We start from the raw sequence: 22544 nt of genomic DNA, 5'->3' as shown, positions 1-22544 counted from the left end.
TGGCGTGGTTTTCCAGTGGATAAATGTTTTCATTTTGCCATTTTGAGGAAAACTATTCCGTAGAGTACATGCCATAATGCATCTAAGATGGAATTTCTCCAATGGCCTCCCCCAGGCCCCTCACCCCATCTGCCTGGGGAACAGGGAGAGGGTTGAAGTTCTCTGGGTCCACATGGGGCGTGATGAGGAAGGTGGACCAGGAGGCAGAGACTGGGTGTCGGCCGGAACCAGGGGCCTGGGACTGGCTCTCTGTCCCTGCAGGAGGGGCTGCTGTGATGACAGCCTTCAGGTGCATGGCAGCCGCGGAGGGAGTCTGTGAGGCAGGTTCTGGGACCCTCAGTCTTGCTCCCTGGGTGGCTGAGTGGAGGGGTTCCGGGACCCCCAGTCCTGCTCCCTGGGTGGCTGAGTGGAGGGGTTCCGGGACCCCCAGTCCTGCTCCCTGGGTGGCTCAGTGGAGGGGTTCCAGGCCCCCCAGTCCTGCTCCCTGGATGGCTAAGTGGAGGGGTTCTGGGACCCCCAGTCCTGCTCCCTGGGTGGCTAAGTGGAGGGGTTCCGGGACCCCCAGTCCTGCTCCCTCGGTGGCTGAGTGGAGGGGTTCCGGGACCCCCAGTCCTGCTCCCTGGGTGGCTGAGTGGAGGGGTTCTGGGACCCTCAGTCCTGCTCCCTGGGTGGCTAAGTGGAGGGGTTCTGGGACCCCCAGTCCTGCTCCCTTGGTGGCTGAGTGGAGGGGTTCCAGGCCCCCCAGTCTTGCTCCCTCGGTGGCTGAGTGGAGGGGTTCCGGGCCCCCCAGTCCTGCTCCCTGGGTGGCTGAGTGGAGGGGTTCCGGGCCCCCCAGTCCTGCTCCCTGGGTGGCTGAGTGGAGGGGTTCCGGGCCCCCCAGTCCTGCTCCCTGGGTGGCTGAGTGGAGGGGTTCCGGGCCCCCCAGTCCTGCTCCCTGGGTGGCTGAGTGGAGGGGTTCCAGGCCCCCCAGTCCTGCTCCCTGGGTGGCTGAGTGGAGGGGTTCCGGGCCCCCCAGTCCTGCTCCCTGGGTGGCTCCGTGGAGGGGTTCCGGGCCCCCCAGTCCTGCTCCCTGGGTGGCTCAGTGGAGGGGTTCAGGCCCCTCAGTCTTGGTCTTGAATGATGTCTGCAGTGGCATGTTTGATCCTTTCTTCTCTGCTGGGCACCAGGGGTGCCTTGCGTCACAACCGGAGCTGAAGACAATGAGCCTTGTCATCTCTCTGAGTTCTTGAATGTGCTTTCTTTTTCACTTGCTGTTAATGTTTCTGCTAAAGTTGTTCTCTGAATTCTGTTTTTAATCACAAAAATAATGCCGTGTCGTCTTTGCAGCTTGCTGTCTCCAGGGGCCTGAGCAGCTGCTGTTGGGGGAACTGTGAGCGGTTGTTGGGAGCAGCCTGTTGATGAGCTGCTATGTCAGGTGCTCTGAGGGCGTTCCTGAGCCCAAGCCGCCTAATGAACCGGCGGTCAGGCGGGGCCGCCCCACGAACCGGCGGTCAGGCGGGGCCGCCCCACGAACCGGCGGTCAGGCGGGGCCGCCGGGAGAGAGACTGTTTGCTCGCTGGGCAGAGGCTGGGAGCGGCACCTGGAACGGCCTCTGGCGGCGTCTGCTCCCTGCATGCTCCTTCTTGTGCTGAAACTGCGAAACCGTTGTCCTGGGGAGTGTGGGCTTTAGCTCCCACTTCTGCAGATGCCCGGCTGCTTCTGGTGAACGCTCTAACCAGGTACACATCCCCTGGGGTGGGCTCAGACCAGCAAAAACTGAGAATGGCAACTGTGGTGACGTTAGCTCCCAACTGTACTTAAAATAGGCCAAAGCTGTGTGTGTGTGCACATGTGCGTGCATGTGTGTGCGCACACGTGTGTGTAGTGTGTTTGTATGTGTGTGTGTGTGTGTGAAAGTCCCTCCTGTGGAAAAGACACTGTGGACAAAAGGGGCCACATGCTGACCTGACCAGCTCAGGGGAGGCCTGCATGGTGGTCTTGCAAACACAGAGACCTAAAGTCACCACAGAGGATGGTCTGAAATTAAACTTTAACTAAAAGCAGTGATGGTGGGCAGTTACATCCTAGGTGGGTATCTTCACTGACAAGGTCAACCTTTACATTAACTGAGCCTACCTGTCTTTTTGCATCTATGATAACAAACCCTTGGAATGTCTGGGTAACCTGTAACTTCCCTTTTTCTGGACCCCTTGGGGCACAACCTAAAGTGCCTGGGCACCAGGACAGAGACCACAAATTCATTCATTGTTATCATGTTAATTGTTCCTGCACCCACCTAAGTATGTGTCCATCATTTTACTTTTTATCCAATCCCAGGGGTTTCCCTGCTCTGCTTTCTCCCGCCTCTCTAGTCTATCACCAATGGAGTTCATGTAACCCACCTATGTCCCTCTTTTGATTGCAATGTATAAACACAGATGCAACCCGCCATTCTCCAGAATATCATCTCAATTCATTGAGGTTCTGCTTCCTGGCAATTGTCGACAGTTTGGCTCAGATAAACTCACAAAAATTCTTTGCAGGTGTCAATGGTTTTTTTACGTTAACAACACCCATACGAGTGCATCTGATCTTTTGAGTAAAGACGTTTGGTGACGCAGAGCAGAACTGTCTGCTCCACAGTGGTCTGTAGCTGACAGGGAGGCTGCCCTAGTTGGTTGTCCCCACAATCCACCCAGCACGGTCACGGTCACGGAGGTGGCTTTTATCACACGGGTCTGACTGTGTTGAGAAGGCTAATCCCTATTTTGTAAAACTACCATTTGGAATTCTCTGCTCTTTTTTAGATGGATTCTTACTCTAAAAAAATAACTTTGCTTTTTAGCCTGTTTTAGCCTGCTTGAATAATGAGGAAGATAAACTTAGCTGTCTGACCTTGTAGGCCAGAGACTAGATATGCCCATACTCTCCATGCCATGACAGGTGCATTTTTTAATTGGATAGAACTGTGTTGTTTTCAAGGCCACCAGCGAGATAACCACTAAGTGCACATAGGGCTGGCTCCTTAATAAAAAGGGAAGTTCTGCTTGTAGCCTTGCTTAGAATTTGAATTCATTTTCTCTAAGCCCACCGGTGAATGAAGTGTGACTCCAAACTCTCCGGCATTGTTTGATTATTCCGGTTCTCTGTAACATTATTGGTTCCCTGACTGAGAAAACCAACCCATGCTTGGCTTTTTAGCCTCTGGTGAGTCGACCGGGTTTGGGGCCCCGGGGTGTTGGACAGGCCTCCGGGAGGCGCTGCTCTGCTGAATTAGCAGAATTAAACTGGGGATTCTGGGCACTCCCGGACCTCAGCCCAGGACCCGGCCCGCATCTGGAGAGAGCGGATGGACACTTCTGGACCTGTCGACAGAATCGGTAAGGTAGGGGCCCTGTCAGTTCAGCCCACTCCAAGTGAGTGGAAGAGGGAGCTTGATCACCTCCCCGGAAGCCATACGCTTCCTCAGGCAAATTAATCAGGAATCAGGAATTGGGTAGATTGTTTTTAAACTCTGAGTGAATGTCTGGTGAAGTGTGTGAGTGTGGAGGGAGGGGGCCTGCCCTCTCCTCTCCTTTGTGTGGCTTCATGACTTCGGTTGCAGAGTCCGAGTGGGCCCCAACCTGCGGTTCCGCGATTTGTCATATGGCATAACAGTGACTCACCCCCACGTGGAGGTGACCAGGCCCAGGGTTTATATGGGTGCACCTTAGCTAAGACAAATCTAAGCTCCGAAGGGACGTGGCCAGGCGGGCATCTGAGTGAGGATCTGTGAAAACAGGTCACCCCCTCCCTTATCTGTCTCACGCCACCGATCACCATGGGGTCAGGACAAAGTAAACCCACTGTTTTCAATTGCATGTTGAAAATTTTTAAAAAGGGATTTAATGGGGATTATGGAATTAAAATGAATTCTGAAACACTGAGGAAATTCTGTGAAGTAGAATAGCCAGCCTTCAGGGTTGGCTGGCCCTCGGAAGGCTCTTTAGATGAAGGACTGGTCAGGGTGGTCTGGAATGTAGTCACAGGAGACCCTGGACACCCAGATCAGTTTCCCTACATAGACAGCTGGTTAGAATTTGCTCAAACCTTGTCGCCTTGGGTCCGGTTCTGCGTGTGTAAGAAGAAACAGAGTAAGGTTTTAGTAGCAGGAGTGAAGAGGCAGGCAGGGCAGGTGCAGGCTAAGGAGAGGCAGGCAGGGCAGGAGCAGGTCCTCAGAAGGAAGTTCAACCCCTATTCCACAGGACCCCCCCGAGGAAGTCCCACCAGTGTTACCACCTCCATATGAGCCACAGGCAGCACCAAGTGCCCCCTCCCCACCCCACCCCCACCCCCCGCTAGCCTGGAAGGTCCGGAAAGTCTGGAAACACCACATCCCTCCATCTCTCCTCACCAGGCTCTCCAGAGCTAGTTGGGCGGCGCTTGTGTTCAGCCGATCAAGGGCCCAAACAACAGCCGGCACGTCAGATGCCTCTCAGGGAGACTCGGGGTGCCCAAGTGCTTGGTGAAGATGGGACCTTACAGGAAGGAAGGCCGGTCTATTATTATCAGCCCTTTACCACAAGTGACATTCTGAATTGGAAGCAACACACCCCAGCTTATTCTGAAAAACCTCAGGCCATGGTAGATCTCCTAGAAATGATCTTCCAGACCCAGAAGCCCAACTGGGTGGTCAGCAAGCAGCTCCTTTTTGCATTCTTTAACACAGAGGAGCACATGAGAGTAATGACAGAAGCTCGGAAGTGGCTCCAGACCCAGGCCCCGGCAGGGACATTAGATACGGACAGATGGGCAAGGGAGGCCCTCCCCGATGAGGAACCTAATTGGTCCCCGAACTCAGAAGACGGAAAGACCAGGCTAGAAAGATATCGGCTGGCTTTCCTCCAGGGGGTCAGGGCTGGAGCCAAGAAGCCCACCAATATGGCTAAAACCTCTGAGGTTTTCCAGAAGCCTGACGAAAGTCCAGCAGCTTTCTGTGAGAGACTGTGTGAGGCATACCGGATCTACACTCCCTTTAACCCTGAGTCCCCGGACACTCAAACCATGGTAAATGCTGCCTTTGTAGGCCAAGCCCAGCCTGATATCAGGAGAAAATTACAGAAGCTGGAAGGGTTTGCAGGAAAAAATGCTAGTGAACTGCTAGAGATAGCCAACAAGGTTTTCATCAACCGAGGCAGGGCAGCAAAAAAAAAGAGGAAGAAAAGAGAATACAAAGAAGGGCCAATGTAATAGCAGCAGCTTTCAGAGGTTCGGGCCCCAGACAGCCCAAAAAGGGAAGCAAGAAGACAGATCAGGGGGAAAAGGAAGAGCAAGTCTGAGACGGGACCAGTGTGCCTATTGTAAGGAAGCAGGGCACTGGAAGAATGAATGTCCCAAACGGCAGAGCAAGAAGATAGGGTCCCCTTTTCCACCCAGTCGCTATCAATCAGAACCACCTGAAGCAGACCTTATTGGGCTGGCAGCAGCTGACTCTGACTAGGACAGACCGGGCTCTTTCCAGCTGGGCCCCCACGAGCCCATGGTCAGAATGAAAATGGGGGCCAGACTGTAGACTTTATGGTTGATACGGGAGCGGAGCACTCAGTAGTCACACAGAAAGTAGCTCCTCTCTCTGGAAAGGAAGTCACCATTATTGGAGCTACTGGAGACCAGACCCGTAGACCATTCTGCCGGCCTCGCCGATGCCAACTTGGCAGCCACCGAGTAATTCATGAATTCCTGTACTTGCCAGACTGTCCAGTACCTCTGATGGGTAGAGACCTTTTAGCCAAAATGGAGGCAGAAATCACTTTTGCTCCAAATGGCTCAGCACAGCTTCGCCTAAGTGAGGAGACTTCTCCAATGATCCTGTCCTTAGCAGTGCCCCAGGAGTAAGAATGGAGACTTTATGCCCCTCAGTCAAAGGCCTCACCTTTAGAGCCTGAATCAGAGAAGAATTCCAGCTGGTCTGGGCAGAAGGAAATCCCCCTGGCCTGGCCAAAGACCATGCCCCGATACTAATTGACTTAAAGCCTGGGGCACAGCCTGTCAAAATTTGCCAATATCCAATTCCACGGGAGGCACACCTAGGAATTCAGGTCCACTTAGACCAGCTACTAGTGGAGACTCCTTAAAGATGCCAGTCACCATGGAATACTCCCCTCTTGCCTGTCAAAAAGTCTGGGACTAATGACTACCACCCGGTACAGGATTTATGGGCTGTTAATGAGGCTGTTCAAAGAAGCAGATAAGCCCCTAAAGAATCCGGACTTGGTATTGTTCACAGACAGCAGCAGCTTCTTAGATGAAGGAAAAAGACGAGCCGGGTATGCAGTGGTATCAGACTTTGAGACAATCGAGGCACAGACCCTGCCTGAAGGATGGTCAGCGCAGAGGGCAGAACTTTGGGCCCTCACCAGAGCCTTAGAACTCATTAAGGATAAGCGTGCCAACAGCTACACTGATTCACGCTATGCCTTCGCTACCCTGCATATTCATGGGGCTATACACAAGGAAAGGGGGCTCTTGAGGGCGAGAGGAAAAGGAATCAAAAATCAAAATGAGATTTTAAAGTTACTAGAAGCAGTTTGGGAGCCTAAAGAAATAGCTGCCATTCATTGCAAAGGTCACCAGAAAGGGAAAGACTCAGTGTCAGAAGGGAACCAGCGTGCTGTCGCCGCAGCCAAGCTGGCTGCCAAAGAACAAGCAGCACCGGCACAGATCATGTTGGCCCCCGAATTACCTGAACCTCCGAAGTACACTCCGCAGGAGGAGGAATGGGCTCAGCGAGAAGGGGGCAAGAGAACAAAGGAAGGCTGGTGGATGCTCCCAGACCACAGGGTCTATGTCCCAGAACAGTTAGCCCGTAAGGTAGTCCTCCAGCAGCATGAACTCACTCATTTAGGGAAGACTGCCCTAGAAGCTTTGTTAGGCAGATACTACCTAATTGCCCACCTTCCCTCTTTCTGTGCCTCAGTCTCTCAGCGTTGCCTCCTCTGTGCTCAGAACAATGCCAAACAGGGTCCTGTGGGACCGATAGGAGTTCAGCGCTGCGGGCAAACTCCCTTTGAGGACTTAGAAGTAGACTTTACAGAAGTAGGGCCTAGCAGAGGAAATAAATACCTGCTAGTTTTTGTTTGCACCTTTTCAGGCTGGGTCGAGGCATATCCCACTCGCACAGAAAAGGCGAGAGAAGTCACTAAGGCATTGCTAAAGGACATAATTCCGCGGTATGGAATGCCTCTGACCATAGGGTCTGATAATGGCCCAGCCTTTGTAGCAGAAATAGTACAACAGGTAACTAAGGCTTTAGGAATTAGATGGAGCCTACATACAGCTTACAGGCCTCAGAGTTCAGGGAAAGTGGAGCGCATGAACCGGACTCTAAAGCGGGCTATGGCTAAGCTATGCCAAGAGACAACCCTACCCTGGACAGATATCTTGCCTCTTGTACTCCTGTGGGTACGCTGTGCCCCGAGGGCCAGGGTAGGTTTCTCTCCCTCTGAAATTCTTTAGGGTAGACCCCCCCCCCCACCCTTAATTCGGCCAAAGGGAGATTTGGGGGAAATAGGAAACTTAGAAATCCAGAAGCAACTACAAGGACTTGGAAAAACTGTCTTTGAGGTCCACAGGTGGGTTACTGACCGACTACCCATCTCTCTAGGAACAGCTGTACATCCTTATAAACCTGGAGACCAGGTTTGGGTAAAAGACTGGAAAAAAGAGCCCCTTAAGCCAATTTGGAAGGGACCCTATCCAGTCATACTAACCACCCCCGAGCTCTCAAGGTTGCAGGACTGAACAACTGGATCCACCACTCCCGGGTGAAGGCAGCCCACCAGCCGAGCGAAGCCCAGCCTGAGTGGAAGGTGACCTCTGACCAGAAACACCCCCTGCGGATCACCCTCAAGAAAACAACGGACCTGGCTGATCAACCTGCTCCAAGGGATTCAGATAACACCCTGCTGAATTCTCCCTTACACTAATCTTTCTTATCTCCTCCTAAAGGTAATATGCCCTGCTATTTCTGGATAATTATTGGTTTTATCTTTCTAATAATTCTCATTTTGTCTTTTTATGAGTGCTGCCGGAACCCGAGGCTAGTCCCAGGAGGAGTACTCTTCTGCCCTTACTGAACACAGAAGCACTGCTTCCTACGCAGCAAAGGAACAAGGTGAAGCTAAGGCTAATTCTTTTACTGTTACTGAACTCTCTTAATCTGGACCACTCTCAGGTCTACACTCTGCCTCTTGAGAACCTCCTGAGTCCTCACTATCTCTACCGAACGCTTAATCTCAACCTCTCACCTGTCACCCCTTATCGGAAGTGCCATGGCAGCCACCCTCTCAGTATGGAGCACAGAATCAGGACAGAGACCCCCATACCCTACAGCTCACCTTTTTTCTCTACATCTCTCAGCTTATCTCCACAATCAGGGAATCTTCTTCCTCTGTGGGCAAAACATGTATGTCTATCTCCCCACAAACTGGACAGGGACTTACACTCTCATCTATCTCTCACCCAACATAGACATAGCCCCCAACAATCAGTCCTTGCCTGTCCCTGTAACACACCGTATCCAATACAAAAGAGCAGTCCAGCTAATCCCTCTCCTTATAACACTTGGCATTTCAGTGGGGGTTAGCACTGGAATAGGGGGACTGGCAACTTCCCTCTCCTACTATCAGAGCCTATCCAAAGACCTTGCTGACAGCTTAGAAGAAATAGCTCAAAGTATTGTTGCAGTACAGGATCAGATTGACTCACTGGCAGCCGTTACTCTCCAGAATCCAAGAGGACTAGACCTTCTCACAGCAGAGAAAGGGGGGCTGTGCCTGTTCCTTGAGGAAGAATGCTGTTTTTATGCTAACCAGTCTGTTATTGTAAGGGATGGGGCCAAGAAACTAGCTGATCAAGCTTCAAAAATAAGACAAGAGTTATCTGAGACCTGGGCTGCTTCGGAGGGGGGTGGGGGGGAGTCTGGAAATGGCTCCTTCCATTGACAGGACCACTGTTAATGCTACTCATAGCCATAACCCTAGGACCATGTCTTCTAAATCTGTTAACTAACTTCATCTCATCCCGTCTAGATGCCTTTAAACTTCAAATGGTCCTACAAGCCAGAAGAATTCCCTACAAACCTCTCCAAGAGGAAGAAACGGAATGTTAACCCCTTGGACGTCGTCCCCTTTCAGCAGGAAGTAGTAAAAGAGTTTCATCACCCCTGTTCACCGTAACATCCCGGGTTATTGTAACACAAGGCTGAAAAGCTTGTGGGACAAGGGGGGCGGGATGAGAAGGCTAACCCCTATTTTGTAAAACTACCATTTGGAATTCTCTGCTGTTTTTTAGATGGATTCTTACTCTAAAAAAATAACTTTGCTTTTTAGCCTGTTTTAGCCTGCTTGAATAATGAGGAAGATAAACTTAGCTGTCTGACCTTGTAGGCCAGAGACTAGATATGCCCATACTCTCCATGCCATGACAGGTGCATTTTTTAATTGGATAGAACTGTGTTGTTTTCAAGGCCACCAGCGAGATAACCACTAAGTGCACATAGGGCTGGCTCTTTAATAAAAAGGGAAGTTCTGCTTGTAGCCTTGCTTAGAATTTGAATTCATTTTCTCTAAGCCCACCGGTGAATAAAGTGTGACTCCAAACTCTCCGGCATTGTTTGATTATTCCAGTTCTCTCTAACAGTGTCACCACTGCCCTTGGACAACATCCTTGTTCCTATGAGGACGCAGGGCTCTGAGGTCCTCAGCCTCCATCGGCGTTACCTCCACTCCGCTGTCCAGCATCCCGTTACGTTACAATTCCCACCAACTCCAAGTTCCTGTCACACTGCACCCACCGCCCTGCACATGCATTTCCTGCCTGGGCAGCTCTGCGTGAGGACAACCTCCTTCCTGCCTGTGTCCTCAACATCTGGGCGCAGGTGAAATCACTGAGACAGACGGCCGTGGGCTCCAGCAGACACTGGGTTTGAAAGTTTGATTTCAAGTGCGATCGATGCTCATGTGTGTGTACATGTCCCATGGTGCGTCCCCTCCCCCGTGTCCCGCAGACACCGGGCAGTGCCCCTCCCCCACGTCCCGCAGACATGGGACAGCCCTGGCATTTCCCGTGTCTTGCCTGACATGCAGCACATGCTCAGAGAGTGTTTGGGCCAGTGAGTGGCATGTTCACTCACATGACTGCTGCGCAAACTCCTTTCCTTCAATGGCGCTGAATGGACTGGTGCCATGAAGTGACTAGGAAGTACGTATTTTTCTGGTCTAGTCCAGCACGGTGCCCCATCGGGTCCATTATCTGTCTGGCTTTTTAGAGCCACAAATAGATGCTTGCTTTTACAGGACTCACCTGTGCAGCAGGAGGAGACATGCCAGGGACAGGTTATTATTTTCAAGGAGGACCTTTCCACACAAGGAAGAGGCGCACGTCCACGTCCGCTCAGTGGTCCCAGAGCCAGGGGCCCTCGAGATGGACACTGCGGACCATTCCTCCCGTTCCGTCTCGAGTGAGGGCCACAGCACAGGCTGTGCTTCTCCGCCATTGTTTCCCAATGACAACAAATCGCACCCCCGGGGGCGTCAACCAAAGCTCTCCGTCCACGCAGCCGCGGCCAGCCCTCCACCTCCAGTGCCGTATCGGGTCCTCTTTCCTTCAGATATTTTAAACCCATGTTGGTATATGACTGTCTGTGTTGATGTTTCTACCTTGAAAGGAACACGGAAGCACGGAGCGGCCCCCAGAGGCTGGTCAGCGCCATGCCGTCACTTGCACGTAACAGATGAATGGGAGCGACAGCGGTGATGGGAGTGGAGCGCCACAGCTGAGCCCGGGTCTCAGGTTGCATATGTGGACATTCACAGCCAGCACAGCTCTCCTGTGAGGCCCGGGCTGCCGAACAACTTGATCCCAAGAAAACAATGCCGTCCATTGCTACAGGCAGGGAGGGCGCTGCCTGTCACGGGACAGGTGCTGAGGGCATGGGGCAGGGGGCGGGGGGGGCAGGTCCTGGCCAGAGGGGATATATTTCCAAGTACTGCCAAGAGGCATCCATCCATCCATCCATTCGCAGGTGTCCCCTCGGGGCCTGCCTTCTGCCGATACTGTTTTAGGTTGTGGGAGAGTAGCAACCATCAAACACAAAGTCCTGGCCATCCTGAAACTCACATTCTAGTCTGAGAAGAAAGGAAATAAGTGGATTAACAGACAGCCAGGCATTATGGGAGAAAAATAAAGTTGGTCAAGTCAGGTAGCTCCGGCACGTCGAGGGGCCCTTTGTTCACATGGACCCCACCGTGCTGGCCCACCCCCAACCTCTCAGGAGGCGTGGCTCACCCTACACTACGCACACAGCCCAGCCAACCACAGGGCCACCACGCCGCCTCCCAGCACACACACAGGGTCTCCCAGGGCCGCCCCCGCTGACCTTGGAGTTTGCAGAGGACGGTGCAGACATGCGCTGGACAGATACCGCTCCCAGCTGAGGCTGCGGGAGGGAGAGCGTGCTCTCTGCTCCCAGCAAATGGGCAGCTTGGACTCGCTCCCACTTTAAATGTTGGACAGTGACCAGTCTCCATCCATCATTTTCCACAGAACAACCCATCAAAGAACGATCCTGGTGCGTCTGAAATCCAACTGAGGGACCACTTAGCTCATTGTCCCCCAAACCCCACTTTACAGAAAAGCTCAACAAAACAAGACAAGCAGAGGCCTCAGAAGTCAGCTGCTCGAGGGAGACCATCAGCAGCAAGGGCTGGTCTGGAACCTGCATCTCATGACTTAGTTGTTTTTTACTTTCTCAGTATTTTCCCTCTAATTTCACCCTAACTATGAAGAGCCCACCTGTGGGTGACTCCCTGCCTGCAGGTGTGAAAAGAAAAAGAGGTCAATGTGATATTCCCCAAGGGCATGGAGCCCCTGAAGAGAGGAGAACCCCCCTTAGACTTGTTTGACTTTACCGTCTGCTTCCTCCCAGGGCACAGACAGCAGAGCCCCACGGGCCGGGGACCCGGGACCCAGGATGAGCGTGGGCGCAAGGAAACAGCACCAGTAAGTTCAGCTCCTGTTCTCCACTCCAGACACCCCGACGCCGGGCGCAGCCCACGGACTGAAAAGAGAGCCTGTTGGGCGAGTGCTGTTTGCTTTTCTGTTGTTCAGTTCTCCAGGCAAAGGCTTCCCGAGACGGGACTTGGGGGAACACAAAAGTCGGGGTCTCCTGGGTTCACTCGTGGGAACGCCCTTCCCTCGGGCCCTCCTCAGGGGACAGCTCATCGCCCATCAGCACGGGGACCCCAGCAAGCGCTTCTCCTCCCGGCCACCTTTCTGTCGCCATGGGGACCTCCTGACATCACCTCTGGCCCCGTGGGGCTTGGGCTGTGATTAACCCCCGAGGATGCACAGGACTGCGTGGCTGCCGGCTGAGCACACGTCTCCCAGGACTTCATACTGAAGAGAGGAGATGTGGGGAGGATGTCTCGTGACTGTCCCTGTGGCGGTCACACCCCCAACACGCCTGCGCTTTCCCCTCCCTCCACCCACTTCCCCCCTCTCCGCCTGCTCTCTCCCTCTCTCTGCCTGGCTCACCCAGAAGATGTTTCCGACTTGATTTGTTAGCGAAGCCCATGTCAGCCACGGCTGCAAAGTCCATAGGACGGGCAGAGCTGCATTGTAGGATCGACGATGGGCACAGGGATGGGCCCGGATTGATTCCTGAGCGTGAGCTGTGGCCTTCCCCAGGCCCTGCTGTGACTGCGTGTGACAGAGACTGTCTGGAAATAACCAGATCTTCCCATGTAAATGCCGATGCCGTGAGCTCCTGCGGCCGCGATCCGGGCTCGCGAGCCCCTCTGCCCTGACCGATCGTCATGGCAGCAGCAGGTTCCTGGCAGACTGCGTCCCCGGAGGCACCGCCCCGCCCGAGCCATGCGTGAGGGGGGGCGGCAGGCACGGCCCTCGCTGACAGTCCTGCCTGGCCGGTGTGGGGAGTCAGGTGTGGCAAACTGAGTCAAATTAATCAGCCACGTGGGACTAAACCCACCAGACCGCAGTGTTCTAGAAGGAACCGCTCAGACACAGGTAATAATGGCTCCTGCAGACGTGTAGCATTCACAGTGCACCTGTTACCTGGGGTTTTCCCTGAGCGACCAGAGGGCAAGGAGGAAACCAACATTTGTCGCATCCCTGCCACTGCACGCTCTGTGCGCCTGCAGCGCCGCCACGGGGAGGGGACGTGGCCAATTCGCCAGGGGCCCTGCGGCTTGTGCGGCGCTGTGTTTAATTCTCCTCTAAATGGGAACATCTCAGGTTTCAGTGCTTCTCATGCAGAACCCAAAGGTCTTGTGCTCATGAATTCACAGCTAGTGGTGCCACGCGAATGCGGCAGCTGGGGAGCGATGGCCTGGAGTGTTCAGGCGCGAATTCGTTATGAAGAGACAGACGCTGGCTTCCCGCAGCCGGCGAGGAGACAGAGCCCAGGGGGCTGCCCGCCCCTTAGTCCTCGGTAATGAGCCTTTAAATGTGGAGTGACCACTTGGAGCAGGGCTGGCGGGCCCGTCTGTGGGGAACTGAGTCGCTGAGAGAAGGTGATACTGGGTGAGGCTCCGAAGGCCATGCAGGTGTCTGGGGCAGTTCTGGGACAGAGACTGGCAAGGCCAGGTGTCCTGAGTGTGAGCAGAGGAGGGGTCCGTGTGGCAGGACAGAGTGAGGGGGAGGGGACAGGTGGGAGCGGGCCGGGATGGAGGGAGAAGCTGTGACCCGGCTTCCCCTTTTCTCAGCGACTTGGAGAGTCACCGGGACATTCTGAGCAGAGAGTGAGTGCCCTCTGGTCTGGCGGTGGAGTTAGAGCCATCGGCGGGCACGCGCGGTGTGCAGACCTGGGGACCTCACACTCCAAGTCACTGCCAAGTGCGAGGTGTGGGCGGCGGGCCGGGCTGGGCCGGGCGGATGCGTAAGAGCAGGTACCCAGCGCTGCGCAGGCCCGGCCCGCTTCCTGCCGCTCACGTTGCTGAGGTAAAGGCCCACCATTCACAATGGAGACTTCCAAGGAAACCAGGGAACGTGGAAAGGAAGCCGCTCGGCCTGGAAGGCGGCTGGAGCAGCCAGCAGCGACTGGGCGTCCTCGGCTCGGGACGGAAAGCCTGCGTGGAGCCCCCTTCCCTAGGCCTGGCAGCTGTCTTTGCCACAGACTCACGTCACGTGTCCCCGTGTCACCTGGAACATTTTCCATGTTCTTCGTACACGCGGTGGGCATTCGGATCCTGGGCAAAGTCAAGCCACGAGTGCTCCGGGGCACCACGCGGTGGGGATTTAGGAGGTGGACCAGGCGAGTTCGTGAGTTATAGTTGTTAATATTTACCGCATTCGAAATGAAAACAGGAATTTTACAAACACAAACACGAGTGCCTTCCACGTCGCAGGGCCTCTGGGAACCGCCACTGCGCCCAGGACAGAATGATCCTGAAAAGGCAAAGGCGTCTTAGTGTTACCACGACGATGCTGACGCCTCGTGGACACTCCGGACAAGCTGGGGCCCAGGCATCCCTGCTTTGCTCCCCTGGCCATGGGACTGAACAAACCCAGCACAATAATATGGGCTCCTGCCCCGACCTCACGGGGAAGCCTGACGCCCAGAGTCCTTCCCAAGGGCCCCCTGTGTTTAGGAAGCTCAGGGACAGGCCACACAACGCTATGCTGTTGGGAGTCAGACCGGAGCATGGCCGAGGGCTGCCCCGGGGTGCGGGTGCTGGCTGACAGGCGGTTCAGTCTGTGAAGACGCAGCCTGTGCCTGTGATGCTCCTCCGTACACACGTTACTCTTCAGTAAAGAGTAAAACACAACGAAACATGAGCACCTGGTGCGCCTCCGCCTGTCACTTCCACTTGAGCCCTCAGTCCGGCCTGCACGTGTCCCTGAGTGTGGGGTCTGGTCCCCCCAGCAGGAGGTGGGCGTGGCCACCCCCGGGCTCAGGTGAGGGACCTCAGAGGGAGATTATAAACAACAGCTGTGGTGTGGACGCACCGCCCTCCCCAGATGCTCCCGCAGTGAAGACCTTTGTCCCTTTTGTGGGCGGAGAACACGAACGGGGGGAGTCCCAGGCGGCGTTTGTCCTTGACCCGCTCCTGTTCCTCACGCCCACCCCTCACGCACCCACTCTCGGTGCCCAGGTAACTGTTCTCAGCCTTTTCATGCTCAGACCCCATGGGACCTGGTGAAGCTCAGACCCAGAATAACGTTTCTAGTGCGTAGGACTCAAGGTCAGTTGGGAGCAGGCGGAGGCCCGTGTGAAAATGTTAAAGCCTGTGTGATGCCACAGGTCTTATGCACGCGTGGAACTCATACTGCAGACGTTGAAATTAAGTCAGTGCCTAGCAGTGGGCCTCCGAGAGCCCAAAGCAGTATGGATTCCAGTGATATCCGAGGCGCCTGTAGTAACCACAAGGTCATCACCTGTGAAACACCTGTGAACGCGGCTGTGACAGGCAGTCACAGGCCCAGCGGCAGGGGCGGGGCTGGCGTGGGCTGCATTTAGAATGACAGGAGATGCTGACTGTCAGGTAGGGCTTAGTGAAGAGAAAGATGTAAATGCCCCGTCCAGGTGCCCAGATGCTCTGAATTTCATCAACGGAGCCTCGAAGCACCGAGGTGCATGGAGAACAGACAGACTCTGCGGGTCAGGTTTCTCCTGTCGACTCTGCATGGCTCCAAACCGCGACTCTCCATCCACGTGGTCAGCGGCTGCAGCGGCCCGCCTCCTGGCTCACCCCCTCTCCTGTGAGATGGGCCACCCTTAGCGTGTGCGGGCTCTATCTTGTGTGAGGTCACAACAAACGGGCCACCCCTGCCAACACCGCACCCGTCAGCTCCGCATGGCACACCAGCCTTTCACACCGACTCCGCCTGGCGGGGTCTGTCACCAGGGCACCGCCGATCTCTGTGTCTTGCGGTTCGCATCACGGATAGCAGAGCCCGGTCCAAACAGTCTTGAACAGGAAGAGTCATTTGATCACATGCAGGAGGTCCCGGGCAGCGGGGATGGCTAGTACTCCACGGAGCCCAGCGCCGCCGCCAGGGCCCAGGCTGTCTGCTCCCACCGCCACTTCCCCAGGTGAGCTCTGCCGGCATGGCTCCCAGGATGGAGGCGCCGGCAAAACTATGTGAGAAAAACCCCAGGGACACATCACTCAGGAAACATCTCATAGAACATTCTCATCTCACACCCTCACGATGCCAACGAGCAGCTACAGGTATGTCCAAATATTAATCTAAAATGTGGATTTTGCTTTATCTGATCATTTACTTTTTACTTTGCAAGGATAATTGGCAAAATACTTTAATAATACCAGAGGAACTGAGACACAAGTCTGAAGGAGTGAACCATATAAGGAGCTAAAAGAAAGACAGCATTACACCACAACAGAAAATGTAACCAAAAAGGCTAAAATCCGTGACTCATGAAATGATTTGGAGGAAAAGACGCCATAAACATTGTTGAAAATCCAATGGTACTTTTAGAAATATAACTGGAATGCATGACCTTGTTAAGTCCTCGTGTAGAAGGAACATCTGAAAATCAGTGTAAACACAGATAATCAGGCCTGGTTAACCCGCCCACCTGCCCGCGAGCTGGGCACCGCGGTCCCAGGCCTCACCTGTGCCAGGTCATCCCTGAGGTCACCTGTGCCAGGTCATCCCTGAGGTCACCTGTGCCCGGGTCATCCCTGAGGTCACCTGTGCCCGGGTCATCCCTGAGGTCACCTGTGCCAGGTCATCCCTGAGGTCACCTGTGCCCAGGTCATCCCTGAGGTCAATGGAAGTGACAAGAGAGGGTCCAGCAGGGCAAGGTGTTCTTTGTATTTAAGACTTAAAGGGCCAGGGACCTTTTTAAAGGGCGATTTCAGGGAGCCTGCTCCCCAGGGGTAGGGACTAGACGTATTTTAGTTGAAGTCTTTGGTGTGGCCCCTCTCAGGGAACCCTGCACGGATGGGTGTTACAGATGCCGACGGAGTCCCTAAGGAGGGTCACACAACCTGCGAAACATTTCTTTATGACAGTGAACAGGGCTGATGAGAAGTATTTTTTGAAAAGACAAACACATTTCAGGGACACAAGGTTGCGAGTAGACATTAGATTCTGTGTGAAGCAGCATGGGGAGCAGGCCTGCAGGGGGACTCAGTGTGGGGGGCAGGCCTGCAGGGGGGCTCAGGGTGGGGGGCAGGCCTGCAGGGGAACTCAGTGTGGGGAGCGGGCCTGCAGGGGGGCTCAGGGTGGGGGGCAGGCCTTCAGGGGGACTCAGTGTGGGGGGCAGGCCTGCAGGGGGGCTCAGGGTGGGGGGCAGGCCTGCAGGGGAACTCAGTGTGGGGAGCGGGCCTGCAGGGGCACTCTGTGTGGGGGCAGGCCTGCAGGGGCACTCAGTGTGGGGGGCAGGCCTGCAGGGGGACTCAGTGTGGGGAGCAGGCCTGCAGGGGGACTCAGTGTGGGGAGCAGGCCTGCAGGGGCACTCAGTGTGGGGAGCAGGCCTGCAGGGGGACTCAGTGTGGGGGGCAGGCCTGCAGGGGGACTCAGTGTGGGAGCAGGCCTGCAGGGGACTCAGTGTGGGGAGCAGGCCTGCAGGGGCACTCAGTTTGGGGAGCAGGCCTGCAGGGGGACTCAGTGTGGGGAGCGGGCCTGCAGGGGGACTCAGTGTGGGGAGCGGGCCTGCAGGGGGACTCAGTGTGGGGGCAGGCCTGCAGGGGACTCAGTGTGGGGAGCAGGCCTGCAGTGGGACTCAGCGTGTAGGTGGGGAGCAGGCCTGCAGGGGGACTCAGTGTGGGGAGCAGGCCCGCAGTGGGACTCGTTCAGTCTCCTGGGACTGAGCCAGGAAGAGCACTGGCCTCCACAGGCTCCTCTTCTGTGGTGAGCGCTCATTTCCATCCACCCCCAGGCGGTCCTGGCATTCATCGGCTCGGACATGGCTTATGACGCTGTTATTTCTCTAAAACATTCAAGGCATAGCTATAAATCTTTTGGAAATTTTCTCAGGAAATTGAGAGAACTAAATTCTCTCTGACTCAGAGATTTGGGAGTGGAAAAGTGAGTTCAAAAAAACAACGCAAGCACGTGTGTCCACACTTCCAAAGGAGTCACGTGTTTCTGTGCTGGGGTGGCCTTGGAGGCCCTGCAGTTACTTCTGCTTCGTACAGCTTAGAACAGCGGCGAACATGTATGTGAGGAGCGGCTGGTGCAGCAGGCGCCGTGACCGCTCCGTGCAGGATGGTGCGCAGGCCTCCCCAGGCCCCTGTGCAGTGGGAGCAGCTGTTGCCCGGATGTCACATTCGGAGGCGGCCCTCTGCACCGGGACATCCGGCCTGCATTTCAGCAGCTACGCTGCCCGAGACCCGGGCTTCCTGCTTCCTGAGAGTGACACTTCTTTCCAGCTTGACCCGTCTGTCACTCCCCATCTGAGCTCTGTCACCACTAAAGACTGGTTCACAGCCCAGGTCCCTGGACAGAGACCTCCCTGGCGTGACCTCAGGACATCCGGCCCAAGAGCCAGGCTCCCCCTGACCTGCCCAGCTAACCCGGACGGAGGCTTGGCCGCACTCCGAGGTCGTTTGGACTCTGGAATGCTCCTGCACCAGAGTAAGCCATGTGCTCCCTCCAAACTGTCCTACGTGCCAGGCGCAGCGGGCTGGGCAGGAGGCGTGGTCCGGCTGAAGGACCACAGGTGGGGTCGGGCTCAGAGAATTATACATGTATTTTTGTTCGTCCTCACTGAGGATATTTTTCCATTGATTTTAGAGAGATTGAAAGGGACGGGGGAGAGAGAGAGAGAAACGTGGAGGTGAGAGAGACACATCAATTGGTTGACTCCCACACATGCCCCGACCAGGGCAGATGATCAAACCTGCAACCCAGGTACATGCCCTTGACTGGAAATTGAACCCAAGACCCTTTGGTACATGGGCCAATGCTCTGACCACTGAGCAGCTCCTGGCCAGGGCAAGGGTCCGGGAAAGCTTTTACCACCAGGTTGTGACTGAAGAATTTGCCTGACATCCCACCAGTGATGAAGCAGGGACCCCCACCTCATTTTCTTATTGTATCTTACAATGTCATCACCAGAAATCTGTGTTCACTGACACCCCAATTCTTTAGCTGAAAAATAATCTCTCACAAAACAATTGAGAGTGGGTTTAAAATATGAACACCCTGAAAGCATGTTGACTTATTCGTGTTGAAAACTGTGTGCACAAAGGTTTTGAGGTCTAGTTCGCATTCACACCAACACCGGGCAATGCTCCGTGGAGCAGGCGGGTGGCCCGCGGGAGGGGCAGGCGGAGGCCCTCGGCTGACGCCTGTGCCTGTGACAGCCCGGTTCGGCCCGGCCCAGGGCGCTCACAGCCCGTCCCAGCCTCGGCCTGGGCTGCTGTGCAGGAGGCCTCCCCGCTGCCTACAGGACGGTAACTGGCCTGCTAGAGCAAGCCCTCTGCCGAGTTTCCTCATCGCGTCGGCACTGCTCTCCCAGGGAGGCCTCGCATGCCGCTCCCTGCGGGCCGGGAGGCGTCCGGGCGCTTCACACAGCTTAACTGGTTTCATCGCTAGGGAATCCAAAAACGCAGCTCCCTTTATTAACCACATTCCTAGATAAAGTGGCTGACATCAGAGATTGAATAAGGTCTCATTGCTGGTGAGCGGCAAGGGCTTGGATTAAACCCAGCAGCCAAGCTCCAGGCCCTGTTGCTAATCCGCGCACAACGCGCCCTCTCAGGTGAAGGACCCCGAACCCTCAGCACAGAACACACCCAGCATCTCCCGTGAGCAACGCAGACAGACATGAGCCGACATGGACGACCTCAGACAGGCTCATTCCATTCTCTGTATATTCTAAAATAAATATGCAAAACCAGGTTATCTTGTTTTTAGAGATGCACACACATAGTAAAATGTATCAAATAAAAAGACGTTTACATGCGATAAAGAATAAGCCGTGATGTGGGGCATCCTGATGGTTTTCTTGGGACGGACAGAGATGTGTCCGGGAACAAAGAAAGGGACTCCCAACTTCCCTGTGACGATGTCCAAACAACAACACATGCAAGAATCTGGAAAAATAAGACATGTTAGCAGTTTCTGAATCCAGGTCACGTATGTGGTGTTTGGATGTTCTTACGTGGACAGTTCCAGGGTCTCACCTGGGCGGTCCCTGGAGGAAAGGCTGCCAGGTGATGGGAGAGTCCGAGAGACGTGAGTCTGGAGCCTGATGATGATTTTGATGGGTTACTTGAGCGACTCATCTTGAAGGACAGGAGTTGGTGTCCTAAAAGGGTGTGGATTTGAGATTTTGGAGGAGGTGCAGTTTCTGGTTTTGACAAAATCCTGAGTCCTGGAGGGAGAGAAACCACACAAATTAGTAATGAGCTGATAACACCTCTCTGTGTCAGCAGTGACACCCCCTCCCCGCCCCCTACTGACATCACCGTGATGATGGCAAGGACCCAGGAGCAGAGCTGGAGGAAGGCTGATCCCGAACTCAATGCCCTGATACCCTGGGAGATTCAGGAGGAGAAACTGGAAAAGTCAGAGGGTGGCTTCGCCCCCGCCGGGCCAAGCACTCGAGGGTTCCACGTCCTCTCGCATCTCGGGATCGGATGCGCCCTTGGCTCCCAGCAGGCTCCCTCCTATAGACCCGCCTTCCCTGTGGCTCTGGCCTGCACGCTCCCGCCTCCTGGTTACCCAGACCAGTTCCCATGCTGAGGCTGTCCCTGCACCGGCAAGAGGGAGAGGAGGGACGGACTTCCCACCATCCTACCCAGGGGTTCCCGCCTCCTACACACGTGATAAAACCATGTGACTGATTGTAGCTCCAAGGGAAATTTAATTTTAATTTTATAAAAATCTGGGCATGTATTGCTGCTCCATTCAACACCAGTTTTCTATTTTAGAAAGAGAGTGAATGACATGCAGGCAACCAGCAGAATCCGAGGGGAAGGCGACGTGTGAGTGAGGATGCTCATTCTTCGTGAAGTGAGAGGCACCTTGAGGGAAAACCCAACACCCCCTGATCTGGGGATACGATATACAATATACGAGGAAGCAAACAAACATAGAGAAATCTCCTCTCATGTGAGGAGCAGTTCCGCCTGGGGGGTCTGGGAGGTGGTGGGGAGGGCACATGGAAGGCGGGGAGAGCGAGCTGCCCTGCGGAGCCCGAGCCAGGCCAGTGCCCGCAGGAGGGAGGTGACGCAGGAGGGAGGTGAGGGGTCAGCCCAGGGCCTGAGGAAGCATGAGGCCTGGTGGGTGGTGGGGCTGCCCCGAGGGTCTCTCAGAGGCGGGGAGGAGGCGTGGTTCCCAGGACAGCTGTTCCCTCGGGGCCCAGGCACCTACTGGGGGCTCTGGGGGCCGGATTCTCACGTTTCATGGGAAGTTGTACCCTACACATGAGCACGTGCCCCAGCCAGGGCTCCATCGGGTGAGCAGATTCTCTGGGAGGTGGTCCTCGGGTAGACAGTATGAATGCATTGCCATTATTGAATGATCTCACCGATGATGTCAGTAGCAGAGTTACTGGCGCATGCCCTCCATTCTGCACGCTTTGGGGACCCAAAGGCAAAACGTGGTCCCTATGGAGCCTCAAGAAGCTTAAGCTAAGCTGTCCTTGACCTTCCACTGTGGGTTTACTTCACCTGAGTCAAAGAGCCCACTGGTCGACACGGCAGGGAAGAGGTCACACACACACACACCCTCGTCAGGTGGGAGCCAAAGCCACCTAGACGGGGCCGGGGTCGGAGACCAGCCTCCGTCCCCGAGGCCTGCTTACTCTGCGGGAGGGAATGAGGTCCAAGCATTTGGGCTCAGAAAGATCGAGAAAAGCTCTGTTTTTAAAATCCCTCCCATGCCAGGGGGATGGTGCGCGCAGTGAGGACAGGGACTCACAGAAGGTTCCTCCGGCAGAAATCACCGGGGCCGTGTTCTCCGGGGCAGGCCTTCCCGCAGCACGGCCGCCGGAGGAGAATGGCGCCTGGGAGTCGCACCGGACCTCCCGGCTCTGCTGTCTGTCCGTCAGAGACTGGGCTCCTGGTAGAAGCAACAAGCGTGGAGTCTGCACCAGTTCCGCCCGACGCCTCTCAGACGGCGAGGGGCTCTGGGAACGGCCCTGGGTCATCTTGTCCTGCACCTGGTGGCGCCTGGATACAGGAGGCCATCCCTCTGTCAAAACACGTAACAATTTAACAAAATACGGGTCTCCAGTTCCAGTTCTTCCTGAACCAGATGGGAAGAGCGCCTGAGAGTTTCTACAGCGTCCATGCTGCATCGCCTCAGCTGAGAACACCGGCCCCCCTCCCCCGCCCCAGCTCCCATCCCCACAGCTTTCCTTAGAACCACCAGCCTGTCCTTGACCTTCCACATGCCTCCGGTGGGCTGCCTCCTTTCAAACGTCAGCCTGCCCCTCTCCACCCCGCAGACACGCTCACCTCTCGTTCATTCTGTTAAAAGAATCCTCAGCGGCACAGCTGCTCAAGTCAGCATATCACTGCTCTCCCCCAGTCACCCCGAACTTCCAGAAAGACTGGTCCTCACATATTGCTTCACCGTCCTCC

This window comes from Plecotus auritus (genome assembly GCF_963455305.1).
Source record: "Plecotus auritus genome assembly, chromosome: 12".
Lineage (NCBI taxonomy): Eukaryota > Metazoa > Chordata > Mammalia > Chiroptera > Vespertilionidae > Plecotus > Plecotus auritus.
Note: the sequence above shows the minus strand (reverse complement) of the source record.